Source organism: Salvelinus namaycush, chromosome 28 (assembly GCF_016432855.1).
Source record: "Salvelinus namaycush isolate Seneca chromosome 28, SaNama_1.0, whole genome shotgun sequence".
Classification (NCBI taxonomy): domain Eukaryota; kingdom Metazoa; phylum Chordata; class Actinopteri; order Salmoniformes; family Salmonidae; genus Salvelinus; species Salvelinus namaycush.
Window position 1 is genome coordinate 22,805,571 of NC_052334.1, and position 14,541 is coordinate 22,820,111.

General features: G+C 42.9%; 1 long non-coding RNA gene across 1 annotated transcript; it reads right to left on the bottom strand.

The window, feature by feature from the left end:
• Positions 1-4,960: 4,960 nt before the first annotated feature.
• LOC120023554 lies at positions 4,961-13,608 on the bottom strand. Its single transcript, XR_005472710.1, has 4 exons — positions 13,549-13,608; positions 11,484-11,594; positions 10,841-10,939; positions 4,961-6,752 (listed from the first exon to the last, which is right to left on the bottom strand). It is a non-coding gene; the product is annotated as an uncharacterized LOC120023554 (long non-coding RNA).
• Between the last annotated feature and the right edge of the window lie 933 nt (positions 13,609-14,541).

Sequence of the window (14,541 nt, forward strand, 5' to 3'; positions counted from 1 at the left end):
ATCTCTTGCTCCTTGTCCCTGCTCTCTGCCCTCCATCCTCTTTCCCTCTCTCCTTCTCTCTTCACCCCCCCTCTCTCTCTCTCCACTGCCCTCTCTCTCCTTTTTCCTGAAGCGCCCTACCTTTCATTGCCAGAGCCCTTCTGTTATTTACAGTTCTCATGAAATGTCTCACTTTGCTGCCCTAAGCTCCCCGCAAGGTATCTACGGTTTTTTGTTCAAATAAGTGTAAGAATTATACACAAAGGCAAGTTAGAGACGACGAATTATAAACATTTGTGCCCCTGTTAGTTCCGCCGAATGAGGCAAGATTTATTTGCTGAGTTAAATCCTCGAGCTACAAACCGTGATTATTTCAGTGGAAAACTGGTCAAATGTTGACAACCTTTAAGCCCATGTAACGCTCAGCATTGGGGAAGGCAACCTAATGAGGAAATATCAGATCGTCCGGCCCTAGGCTGGCTTAATTAAATGTAAACTTATTCAAATATAAAGGCTTGAGCTGCACCTCGCGGCTTAACTAAACTCCCAGTTTTTTCCCTTTATTGGGCTTTATTTATTCTCCACTCACACGTGCAAATCCCCTTCTATTTCCCCAACGCACCGACTAGAATGACCATTGCACTGCATGACCATTGCACTGCAGCTTTCTATTGCCAATTCTTCCCCCTTTAGCTATGTGATTTAACTAATTAGAAAAATGTAATTCATTAAATTTTAGAGAGGAGGAGGGGGAGAGCTCAATCTGTCACTCAGTTTTAAGAAGACAAGCACCACTGGAGTGTAAAGAAATCGGCTCTGATTCAAAAAAGCGACCAAGCGCAAAAAGTCCTCAACATTAGCCTGCTAGTTATTAATGTGATTTCCCCCTGAAACAGAAAACCCCATCGTTAGTTTTCTCTCCTTTTCCACAACATCATTTTGATGCATGTTTCCACTCACCCATAGATTACGAATGGCCTTTAAGTATTTACTATTTAGGCTGTGTGTAGTCAGTGGGATGCAGGTTGGGATATTGTGGCAGTGGTGAAGACCTGACTGTCTGATGAATCTCACTAGTCAATAGTCATTTAATTATCTCATTATAATCATGCCTCTGAATTATAATGCACGATTGGTGATTTTTATTTGTTTATTGTAGCCTGTAATGGTATGATTTTAAGCAAATTTCAGAAGAAAAACTATGCCTGTTATTTACAAAACTATTATTAGGCACATCATTATCAATGGGTATTATGATATAAATGTTAATGTCATTATTTTTATTATATTAGTAGTATTATTACTGTGTTGCCGACATTGCTGCATTTAAGTATATTTTATTTTAGGCTATAGGCCTATTTCTTTCTTACTTCAAATAAAAATGGCTTTCTGTAAATGTGTGGGGTGTTTTCTTTTTCTTGCTGCAGGCACTGTTAAAATAAAAAGGAACGCTTTTATTCGAATACAGTAGTTGTGTGAAAATATCATAAATGATAAATAGGTTGTAGGGAGCTGTCTTAGATGCGTTCATCAAGCGTACATGGGAGTTAGCATGGAGAATTAGGAGAAAGAGTCAGCAACATTCCTGTAGGGGATAAGTTGGTGACAATTAAAACACACACACACAGGGAAAGAGATACCCTCACTATATGCATATGCTGATAAATTACTATGCTGGGTATTTGAACACATCCCTCTCCTTCATATCCAAACACTGTGCTCAATAGGGGTATATTGAAGTCAAAGAAAACATACACTTCACTGTAAAACAGCATTTATGAGAAGGCCTCCGAAAGATTGTTTTTCAACCGAATGAAAAGTATTTTATATTCAGTTGGAAACTGTTTAATAGCCTATTAGAAACGCACTCAATACCAACGGTTACTGAAAGTGTTTACATCTCATTTTTAGACAACATATTGATAAATCAAATATTTTGGCATCCTCATGAACCAGCAGGGGATCCGATTAAAATATCTCCACCATGTCTAGTCATGTCACAGCAAAGCAATCAAACACTATCTCCAACGCTCCCTCCGTCAAAGTCAAGTTTGTTTCCATTTCTCCACCAACTCGATATCCGTCCCTATTCCCTATTTAAATGAAATTACGTTGAAACAACGTGGAATAGACGTTGAATTGACGTCTTTTCCCAGTGGGAAGCCTCCCTTGGCCTCCACAATCCTTTTCCGTGTGCTATAATAAACCATTTTCCCCGTCCTTTATTGATCAGTCAGTCCGAGCTAATGTAATTATCCTCATCAATAGGGGACTGCAGGGAGAATCATTATGCGGTTGACAATGATAAATGATCACCGAAATGCGGCCTTTCCCCAGCGGACCCCTGCCTCTGACCCGCTCACATACACAACGTAGTCATAGAAACACCTTATGGCAAAAAGAGAGAACTGCTGAAATGTTAAAAAAGGAGGTCAACATTCAAATAAAACAAAAACACACAGAGAGATAGAAACCCGCCCTAAATAAAAACTGTTCCCAAAGCAAGCCATTTCTGTGAGGCCAGCTGCAAAGCGAAGATGCGTGAAGCCCCACCACTCACGCGCACCCACTTACAATGCAGCGTTTAGAAAGAAGAAAGCTACAAACTTAGAGCAATGTAGGTATAACCTGACACACAACCGTGAATAAAATACCGTTTATTTGCAAAAAAAGAAGAGCCCAAATCCTGAGTCAGTGTTGCAGATCGAATAACCTACTTCTCAAGGTGCTATATAAGAGACGATATTATCAGAAGGTTAGGGCTTTATTAACGTGTTGCCTGTGTACACACAGCCAGCAACGGCGTCGTGTTCTGCAGGGTATTGTGGACATTTAATATCGTTGTCTGAGACTGGGGAGAGGAGAGGAAAACGGTCTGGGAAGGTGGTTTTGTGTTGTGCAGAGAGAGCAGTGCAGGGGGACTATTCCTTATTTTATTCCTGCAGTAGTACCCGAACTAGCTTTGACAGGGAGGAGATGAAGGGGCGGTGTTGTTTAGCTCGGCTGGATCATCCATCATTCCTGTCACACCGAATCGGCAAAGGGAAACAGCAGAGGCAATCTACCTTCTGTCTTCTCGAACATGGAGAAAGGGGGAAAAAGGAGAAAAAAACTATTAATATTACTACCCCCCCACCCCCACCCCCCCACCGCCACTACCACCATCCACAATAATCAAGGCGTTTTTTCTCTTTTAGATCAGATAATCTTCACACAAAACGGAGGGCTTCTTCCTTCCGTTCATCCACATAATATGATGATAAAATAAGTGTATAAGCTTTTAAACAATTCCAATGGTACATCATCAAATGCGTTGTGAAAGCGGATGAAAACTTAACAGTTTGTCCAAACTGTCAAAGGCTCAGAAAGTTGTTTTTGTATCTTCATTTGACGCAGTTTTAAAACAATTATGTTTGGGTATTTTGCATATTTACTGGATACTTTATTCTTTTGTTTATGTTTCAATATAGGCCTACATATTTTAATTCCTGTAATATATAAATACTCATGCAACTAGTTGTAGTCTATTACCAACGCAATCTTCCATTTGTAAATTATTTCTTATTTTCACAGAACCTAATAATATCCTTTATCAACATAATTTCATAGGAATAATGAATTATTAGAATTTAGATAAATCAGGCGAAGGTTATTCAGCAATTGGAAAACGGATTTAAAAAATCTCTAAAATCACAGGGCAATTTGTGTTTTGCGTCAGGATCACGTCTGTAATAATATTTCCCCCATTTCCACCAGCTCTATGCTTGTTCTGGCTCAACAACCCAATGCCCTCCCTAGACGTCACTCACCTACAGGCTACAGACAGGGCTGAGCGGTGGAGTTAAAACGGGAAAGCCCTATAGCTCTAACAGTTCTCTACAGTAGATCATTTGAAGAACAAAACAAGTGTTTTGTGTAGTGACCTTCCTAATACAGAATTTCCTATAGCCTAATAAAAAAACGATGTATTAATATTATTATTATCAACTGCTTTCAATGTGTGGAAGAAAAATCTAACATAATCCACTATGTTTTACAATAGCATTATGGACAGGAGTGTAAAAACAAACCCAGCCATTACAGCATTGTTGGAGTTAAATCCCTTATCTGAAAGGCAGAAAGATTTCATCCTGCAAGACAGAGAGATAGTCATTTCTGGTTTAAGGCTATGACTTCTACGGCCGCGAGCAAACACTGGCAAAGAGATATCAAAAGATTATCAGTGAACCCGTGAGCGATTCAGATTACGCCGACAGGGGTCGCTGTAAAGCGGCGGAAATATTCACTTGCAGCACTTGTATGTTGTCAGTTGGAAACGGCTGCAGCAAAAGGGAAGGGACAAATGCATATTCTATTGTTTGAAGCCAATGGTAAAACTGAGGTTATTATAAATATGTTGAACTGTATGCTATCGAAATCGATTATCTGTTTAAAACTCAACTCAAATGGGAAGGCATGCAAATCCAAGGTTTTGCATCTCCATTTCCACTGACATTATAATGAAAACAAAAAATCATGCCATATTTGTGTTTCTGACAAAGCAAACCATTGCAAATATAATTAAAACACAGATTTAAAATTCATTTTAAATGATTAATTTCTTTTGTTGCAACAGGTCGCCAGATTGCTTTTCTTTCTTCATTCCACTAAAGTGGCACCACTCCCTTGGGGGTTTTGCAACTATAAACTTTGACGGGTAAGGTAACCTAAGTGTGTAGAAATGCACTGTCTTTGAATGAACAATCGCGCTTTATAGCATTACCCTAATATTGATATAGCTATTTAGCCAAATTTTGTTAACCATTTTCTGTCAGAACCATTACCATGATAACTTTGTAATAATAATAATAATAATAATAATAATAATAATAATAATAATATACGACCTATAATAAATATAAACCCATTACTATGTAGGCTTAATTACTATTACTCTTAGTTATGTTCGTAACACACAGCACACACAAATCTAACAAAAATCAAAAATGAAATATTTATTACAGCATTTGTGACTGAACACCTTTTAAACATTACGTCACAGTCCTCATACAAGTATTTAATAATGTATTTTTGACAAAGCTTAAGGGAGATGGCATTGTATCATCTAGTGAGGAACACGTGCTGAAAAAGGAAGGAATTCATGGACATACAATATCAATGCCACAGCAGATCTGAAACTAGCAAAAACATTCTTTTTCAATTGAGGTAAACACATAGAATATCTAACATGAAACAATTAATAGACTGAACTCTGTACGAAGTTTGTTGCAATATTCTCTTAGCTTTTTCCCAAAGCTTTGAGTTCATAATTTAAGTATTTTTTTGGTCTTTTTGTCTTTTTTATGTTTTTTGGTGCATCAACCATCAATTGTTTCTCCCAGTGCCAAAGAATCCACCATTGTGTCAGTATTGTCCATATGGCAAGTATGTTTATCCAGAGGCAAAGAAGCAAAGTAGGATGCTGCTTTTCCACTAGCTTCCTTCAATAGGCTCTGTCAATGAGAGTCCAGGATACAAAAAAATAAAATAAAATAAAAATGTATAAAACCAACACAATCCAGTGCTTGGGCAATTCAAACTAAGAACTTTTTTTATATACCTACAGGGCAACATTCATTCATGAACCAAAAAAAGAGGGGCATGAAACATTTTTAAACTGAATCTTCTGGAGAGATCAGGTGTCATTTAGCAGCCTTTTCCCATCATGCCCTGTTCTCTATGGGGGACAGCGCCCGTTCTGCTTGTTGCTCTGGTTGGGAGCGAATGGGAGTCCGTTGTTGAGATGTTCCATCTTTTCTTTTTTATAGTGCTGCTGCGCCACCGAGACAGTTTCTCCTCCAGGAAGGAGCACACACAGTGTGAGAGAAAGGGTTAACCTTTTATTCTAGAACTAGCTCAGGAAACATAAATTGAGTGATCAACGAAAAATGCACAAGTTTTAACTTTGTTTCTATAATTTGTATGCTACAGTAGTTATAACTCTTGGGAATCTTTTCTTCTCTTTTTTTCTCTCAATTTTCCAGAGTGATTTCATTTGAAAATTAGTTGAACGCGTCACTGGAGAGAGTGGGTACTGTGTTAGTATGTGTGTGTCTTGAGTTTGTGTGGGTGTCCGTGTTTGCACGTGTCCGTTGTCAGAACATCTTCTGCTGATCTGTAACAAAAGCCCAAGACTTTACAAAGTGTTTATGTCAGCTTGGTCCTCCATTTGGATGAAAGTAACAAAATTGACAAGTAAAAAAAAAAAAGAAGAAGAAAAAATCATCACAGCTCATCTGGAATTCTGTTTTCAATGTCTAATTCCGGTCAAAAGGCTTTGCGCTTTTATTCTGAAATGTTTTCTGAAAATATCTTTGTTGTAGGGTTGTTGTTGTTGATCTTTTTTTCTCTTAGTAGCTGCTGTTGTTGTTGTTGATGATGTTGACGTCATTGTGGTAGTAAAGTTCCCTTATACAATTGGGCATGGATGTCCAGGCCTTGTCCTCCGGCGCTGGGGTCAATGGTGCTCAGCGGGGGGTGGCGGGGGCTATGTGCAGACATGGGGATTCCTGGTTGAGAGGGGGGTCCTCCGTGCATCAGCATGGCTGGGTGATGGGGATGGTGGGTGTGATGAAGGTGATGGGGGCCGGGCAGTTAGGGGTGGAGGGAGGGTCCGTGTTGAAGCTGGGTGGGGTGAGGTGTCATCTGATGAGGAGGGGTGTAACTTTGCGGGGCCATGCGCATGCCCATAGGACCACTCTGAGGTACGTACTCCCCTGGCATGCCTTGCAGACCTGAGATGAGAGAGAGAGAGAGAGAGAGAGAGAGAGAGAGAGAGAGAGAGAGAGAGAGAGAGAGAGAGAGAGAGAGAGAGAGAGAGAGAGAGAGAGAGAGAGAGAGAGAGAGAGAGAGAGAGAGAGAGAGAGAGAGAGAGAGAGAGAGAGAGAGAGAGTTAAGAACAAGCACTCACTTGAATGGAAAAGTATTTAAAAAATGTACTACTGAATTCCACATTTCGTGACTCTGACATAAAATAAAACATTCATTTATACCTTGTGTAAAGTGAGCTCATTTTGTGGTGTAAAAATTAAGTCAAATAACATACTAACTACATTAAGGATTACACATGCACCAAAAGCCCAAAGCTACTTCCAAAATGTTGTTTCTAGGAGCTAAAAAAGCTATTTCATCACTCTATTTCAGATGATTGAGAGTCTGTTACAATGTCAATAGAATCATGGTCAGTTCTCAGGTTGGAAAGTGATCTCCAACCATCCAGAGAAAATCGTCCTGGAGGATGTGAAGCTAGCAGCCGTATTGATGTTAGCAACACTAATACTTTTACAGGCAGATGAGTCAATTCCCCCACTGAATGTAGTGACAACCCAAATAGAGGCGTTTTCTCAGGGGACGCACTACTGGGAATATATTTGATTTAAAACCCATTAAAGAAGTTATTTAAATAATTTAGAGCCCATTTAACTATAACAACACGCCAGTCTAAGAATAGCATTCAAGGCTTTGCGTTTTCCCCTCCAATAAGAGGCACTTTTAACCAAAAGAAAGTACTGCTCTTGGAAGAGTATAATGACAACAACAGCTAAAGCACAGAGACAGCAAGAAACAGAGGCAACAGAGAGATAAAAGGAGGGAGAGAGAGATGTAGAGAGGAAGAGAGGGAGGGAGAAAAAGGAGGTAGGGAGGAGAGGGAGGAATATGCTGAAGTGATACCCCTTGGTATGGAGAGAAGGGCCCTGTGTTGATGTGATACCCCTTGGTATGGAGAGTAGGGCCCTGTGTTGATGTGATACCCCTTGGTATGGAGAGAAGGGCCCTGTGCTGATGTGATACCCCTTGGTATGGAGAGTAGGGCCCTGTGTTGATGTGATACCCCTTGGTATGGAGAGAAGGGCCCTGTGCTGATGTGATACCCCTTGGTACGGAGAGAAGGGCCCTGTGCTGATGTGATACCCCTTGGTACGGAGAGAAGGGCCCTGTGCTGATGTGATACCCCTTGGTATGGAGAGTAGGGCCCTGTGCTGATGTGATACCCCTTGGTATGGAGAGTAGGGCCCTGTGCTGATGTGATACCCCTTGGTATGGGGAGAAGGGCCCTGTGCTGATGTGATACCCCTTGGTACGGAGAGAAGGGCCCTGTGTTGATGTGATACCCCTTGGTATGGGGAGAAGGGCCCTGTGCTGATGTGATACCCCTTGGTATGGGGAGAAGGGCCCTGTGCTGATGTGATACCCCTTGGTATGGGGAGAAGGGCCCTGTGCTGATGTGATACCCCTTGGTACGGAGAGAAGGGCCCTGTGTTGATGTGATACCCCTTGGTATGGAGAGTAGGGCCCTGTGCTGATGTGATACCCCTTGGTATGGAGAGTAGGGCCCTGTGCTGATGTGTGTGGAGACCCCGGCATGTTGGCATCCCCTCACTCTGTGCCTGGTTGGTGGAAACAGAAGCCTGCTCAGTGGTGCCTCTGTGTGGGTAGTCAGGGGTGTGTTTGTTGTCTGCAGACCAGGGAGATGATAGTGGTGGTGGGGGGGCCCTGTGGCCTAGGACTGGAGTATGGGAACAGGCCTGGTCCAAAGGCCTGGACCCTGGAGAGAAGCAGGGGAGAGCAGGCGTGGGTCTGGGGTGGGATACCTCTGGTGCTGGAGCCAGTGGGGCCTGGATAGGCCTGCTTTGTAATGTGAACCCTTGGGGGATTAACCCTGCTTGGGAGGGAGGGGTGAGGGAGAGTGGTCACCGCAAGGTCACCAGGCATGCTCACTCTCCACATTCCTCCACCTTAGTACACCGCAATTAAGAAATGACAGAGGAGGGCCCAGCAAGTTGAGGAAGTAGCGAGGGAGAAAACAGGACAGCAGAGGCCAAGATTAATGACCAATCTCATTGGCTGAAAGCAAGGTTCCATTTTCTAATACTCACTACCCTCCTACTATCCACGTCTAGTTCATTGGAAATTCACAAGTTTGTCGCAGTGCTCTCTTAAAACCTCACTACGGGGTCATAAAATAAGTAATTCAATCTGGACATGCTGGGTTGGGCTGGGCAGGGCTGGGGTGTATGGCAAGGGCTGTGTGAGGGGTGCCCTCACCTCCATATAACCTGGAGCGGCTCCTGTTAAAAGGCCCAACATATGTTTCTGACACTGTAAGATGGTAATCTCCAGTCTTGTAAGCTGCAGTCATTCTGTTAAGTAGATCTGTGGGCCCCCCTTTATTAACAGGAGTGGTACAACCATCTGAAGACAATAAAGGTGAGACTGGTCTCTCTCTCTCTCTCTCTCTCTCTCTATCCCTCTCTCTCTCTATCCCTCTCCCTCTCTCTTTCTCTCTCTCCTCTCCTCTCCCCCCACTCTCTCTCTCTATCTCTCTCTCTCTCTCCTCTCCTCTCTTCTCCCCACACTCTCTCTCTCCTCTCTCCCTATCCCTCTCTCTCTCTATCTTTCTTCCCATTCTGTTCAGTTCTGTCCTGTTCTGGCAGAGCAGGCCTGCTCAATGGCTGGCGATAATTAAGTACCAAATATACCATATTGTTTGGCGGCGTAATCAAATCAGAAGATGATAATATTCCTCTGTATTAAGCTATTAATGTAATTGGTCATGAAGCATAAAATATGTTATGTAATTGAATAGTCCAAAAATTATATAGCCTATATTAAGAATTAGCCAAGCTGAGCAAATGTTGTCTCTGTGTCTGTTTTAGGGAACATTGCTTCCCGAAGGTTTTTTATCCCTGATGCCATTAGCAAAGACAGGAGGGGATGAGATGAGAGAGGGAGGGAGAAAAAAAGAGGAGAGAAATGGGCTTTGCCAATAGAATGGCTTTGGTGACTCTTCGGAAATTCCAGGCTCCATTTACATATAAAGGGTTCTTTTAATCAAGGTAAGTGTCATTATATTGTGCCTCACTGGGCAAAGGAGTTTGGGTGTTAAATAAAATCTCTTCTGCCCCGCCGCCGTTGGGATGTGATACGTCTTGATTTTTCAAATGTCAGCGCTCTGGCACTAGTGGGAGGCGGAATGGCCAGGATTAATCAGACAGTGTGTGTGTGTGTCTGTGTGTGAGAGAGTCTCGGGTCCTTTAAATGTATCTCTGTGTCTCTCTTTGCTCTGTCTCTGTGTGTCTCATGATGGGGCTAGTCAATGCCCCCTCCAGTAAAAAATAATCAAAACACACAGGTCCTCTCCCCTCGCTCCCCTACTTGCCACCCCACCCCCCAGTGAAGGATCGACCATGTCACCCACGGCTCGTATATCTCACCCGAGGACCGTAATGTACTGCAGCGCTCCCGTCTTTGCATATAAGATAATTTGGGCATCAATCGTTCCCAAGACAGATTTATGTCACTCAGAGGACAGTTTCACTTCTCCTTCTTTATCGCTTCACTGGAGCCTGCTTAATTTCTCCCCGCCAGACCCTGCCTCTGGAGATGTTATTTTTTCCCTAAATGTCCAACATTTGCATTGGCTGTCAGAGATGGGGAGAGAGATGGCCCTGTTGGGATAAATGAATGTGTGGTGTCGGTACATGCCATGGTTGTTAGTTGTGCTGGTTGTTTTTCTGTTGTCTGGGCTGGCGCCACAAGTCCCCCCTCTCTCTCCCAGGGACCAACAGGAGAAAGCTTCATGGCATGGCGGCAACTCCCACTATTCCCAGTCCTTCTATTCATCTTTCAGTAGCTAGCTAACCCCCCTTCCTTACCCCCCTTCCGCCCCTTAAAGCACCATGCTACACCAACCACACTCACTGGTTGTCAAGGGGGTTGCTGTGGGGGAGGTTGTTGTAAAATTAGGGTGGGGATGGGAGGGGGTTTGTGGGTTAAAACCACTAGCCTAGAGGTTTGAGAAATAAAGCCCAGTTGTACTTACTTCCCCCTTTTTCTTTGCGTTTTGCTTTACAAGTTGGAGGTTACATGTAGTGCCATTGCCCATCCATGCCCATATTCATCCCCATTCCACTCATAGGCCCTAGAAGAGGAGAAACACGTCACAGAAAAGGTCAGCAGAAGGTCAACGGTGGAATGGCAGACAGGTCAGAGCAGATAGACACCCTGGTAGGTAGAAGGAAGGATTGGTTACAGAGAGGAAGAGGAAGAGAAGGTGCAGTAGTAAAGTGTCTAAAAATGTTAGTCTCCACAAATCTCCCCGTTCGTTACAAAGATTTGTGTCATTTAATAGAGATGGGTGAAAAGAGAGACAAGGAAATGGAGGTAAATAGTGATACCTAAGGGAGTTGAGAGAGGAGGGTGGAGATGACTGAGTAAGTGAACTTTATTAAGATGCAGTGATATCATCAGTAGTTTTGTGACATTGGTTAGTATTGGGTTGATGATGCTGCCATGTACAGCACAGTAGTCAGTGCTGGGGTGACATTTCCAGGGCTAGAGGGGATGGTGTGTGTTGCTGTCAGTAGTCATACAGTCACAGGGGGTGCATTGGTGACTGTAAACATACACAGCACAGTGACTAGTATACAGTATGCAGGACAGGAGGAGGAGGAGGGGAGGCTTACCAGCTGGTCGGATCCCCATGTGCTGCTGGCCGTCCAGTACAAAGCTGCCCATGGGCTGGCCCTCCGGACTGTACGCTGCTCCTTGACTCACTGAAGGATCAAGAAGAAAACCTGATTGTAGTCAAAACATGGACACGAGGGGGGGGAAGAGAGAAGACAAACCACACAATCAGCTTACTGTCCCAGCTCCGGCCCAAACATACTGCAACACATTGTGTCCACCATGACTGATGCATGACATGCAAACACATGCAGTATGAGTACACACACACACACTTTAACATTAGACAAAAGAAGGGTTAATGCATTGTTCTCTAACTGAGAAAAGGAAGCATGCAGTTTGACAAGATCAGGATGTTCTGTCAAGACCATCACCAGCCATTCCCCAAGCAACGGGATGTTATTTCATGGACAGAGACACGTTATGGGACATCATTGGCAAAAACATCACTATTTACCCCCCTGCAATTGTCATTATCTACCCCTGCAAATTCAAATTACTTAAAATCTCCAGATTACAGCGAAGGTGAAATGACTGATCATGATCATTATTTACAAATAAGATTCATATAAAAATATTATTCTAACATAATACTGTCCACAGTAGTAATCAAATTAGGTCATAGTGTCATATCATTAGCCCTATTCAGTAAGACTATTGTGGAGTCTGTAGCAAACAGCATATTCCTGGACTAAACAGCCTAATCTGGAGTAATCTGTCAAATTGAAGATTAGGGGAAGCTTTTAGTCATGCTGTCTTCAGAGAGATTACTGATTGCCACACTCTAAACACACGCTCTCTGTCTCTCTCTTCTCTCCTCTCTCTCAAATATTCCCAACAAACCACAATAATTGTACTGAGATTTGGAAAGGCGCGTCTCATTTCAATAATTGGTTAACTTAATTTGCACAATCTCCTCCCCAATTTGTGGGGCTCTCTCTAGATTTGGAGCGAGCTAATCAACAAAAAGCTTTTCTCCCTCAAAGACAAATTATGTGGCGTTTTTCCTTAGTAATGTTACAGTCGATATGGCGTAGGGTGGCTACATAAATTCCTGTCTGGATTATTTGCTCGATTCTAGAGTGGAATGTTTATGACTTAATCTTTCACTGCTTTTTGTCGTCTGACCATTGTAGATATGGAAAATCAATGCCTGATCAATTTGCAATATGAACCCTTCCTTAATCCTTTTCAGAGGAATGGAAATTGATTTTGCGTTGTAGATATGTGGTAGTGGAGTATGGGCCTGAGGGCACACACTTAGTGTGTTGTGAAAACTGTAATGCACGCATTGTAATGTTTTTAAAATTGTATAAACTGCCTTAATTTTGCCGGACCCCAGGAAGAGTAGCTGCGCCTTGGCAGCTAATGGGGATCCATAATCTCTCCCGACGTAGGGCGTCCAGACAGAAATCAGAGATCAATGGATCATATTAAACTCATTTTCATCTGTTAGGTAGTTTTTCATGACCAGAATGAATAAATCCCCACAATTACTAAATTGAAATGATGACGTTCAATACAATCACATATAGGACCCTTGATATTTCAAATCTGGGCTAAGTGAATACCAAGCAGCAACAGCCAGAGGACTGACACTTGGGAATTGAGTGAGTTAAAAAACACAAAGTAGATACCAAAATGCTCCAAGCATTCCTGGAGCTTCTCTTGTGCCCAATTAGCAATTCACAGAGAGAGAATGTGTTGCTAAAGCACCTCTCAGTGTTAGATTAGGATATCGCCAATTACTGGCAATCAACTAACAGATAGCGCCACCACCACACACTTCCCATTAAGAAAATAAGAAGATAGGGTGTGGTGTGTGGTGTGTGTGTGTGTGTGTGTGTGTGTGTGTGTGTGTGTGTGTGTGTGTGTGTGTGTGTGTGTGTGTGTGTGTGTGTGTGTGTGTGTGTGTGTGTGTGTGTGTGTGGTGGTAGTAGGGGGGCTGGGGATTCTCCCTTACAAATCCAGGCTAGTAGGCACGGTGTGTATGCCAGTACATTAACTGGAAGAGCTGGTGTTTCTGGAAAAAGTGGAAAAGATATGTAGAGTTGACTTTCTTACCTGCTCGATTTGACTGGTCAATCATGGGCTGTACTATTCTTCTCCTGGCATTAATGAACCTGGGAGAGAAGAGAGAAGAAAAGAGAAAAACACTTTCAATCACACAGCATTCACCAACAGGACAATTCATCAGAAACCGCAACACAACAACACAGTTTTGCATGACTTAGTAACAACATTAGCCACCGGCTCTTAGAGAGCCAATCAAAACAGATACAGCAACAACAAAAGGGTGATTGTGAGCAGACTTGGAAACCCGACAAGGTTTTCTTTTAATGCCCCTTATGATCTATTTCCCTTGTTTAATAAAGCTTTTGATTACATTTGGTTGCTATGGAGACCGGGAAAGCATTCCACAGGCATTAAGTGTGTGCTATGGTGAAGCAGCCATGCCACTGAGAAACTAGACCACTCAGTAGGCTATGTCACAACTCTCTCTCACACACATGCACTCACGCACACACACATTAACACACACTCACACCCTATAAACATGTTATTCCTCGCGTGTTATCACTCATTAGAAATTCAAAATAATATACGTTTGCAAGGGGCAACATACAAATGGTTCCTTTCATTTGTCCACCCCCAACTCTCTCTCTCTATCTCTCTCTCTCTCTTTTCATTGCAGGGGGTTGTGTTCCCCGTCCAGCTGTTTATAAATGAGGACCAGGCATGGCCACTCGGCTCTTTCACAAGGTATTGTTATGTCAGCAAGCCCATCAATTAGGCTGTGTGAAGTTTTATCACCGCCACAGCCACGAATAAGTGCAGTTCCACAAAGCCTTCCCTGTGCAGTCCTCTCCGATCCTCCTCTCTGCTCCCGCCGCTTTCCACTGTAAAGACCAAGGGGTCATCTGAAGGTGACTGCCAGCCAGGGGCAACCTCTTAAAGTCCCAAATGGGACGCAGTGACCCAGGGCCGTGTCAAAGACAAGCTGGCTACACTACCCCAGACTGGGTCAGCTTTACCTATACTGGCCATCTCCATCTA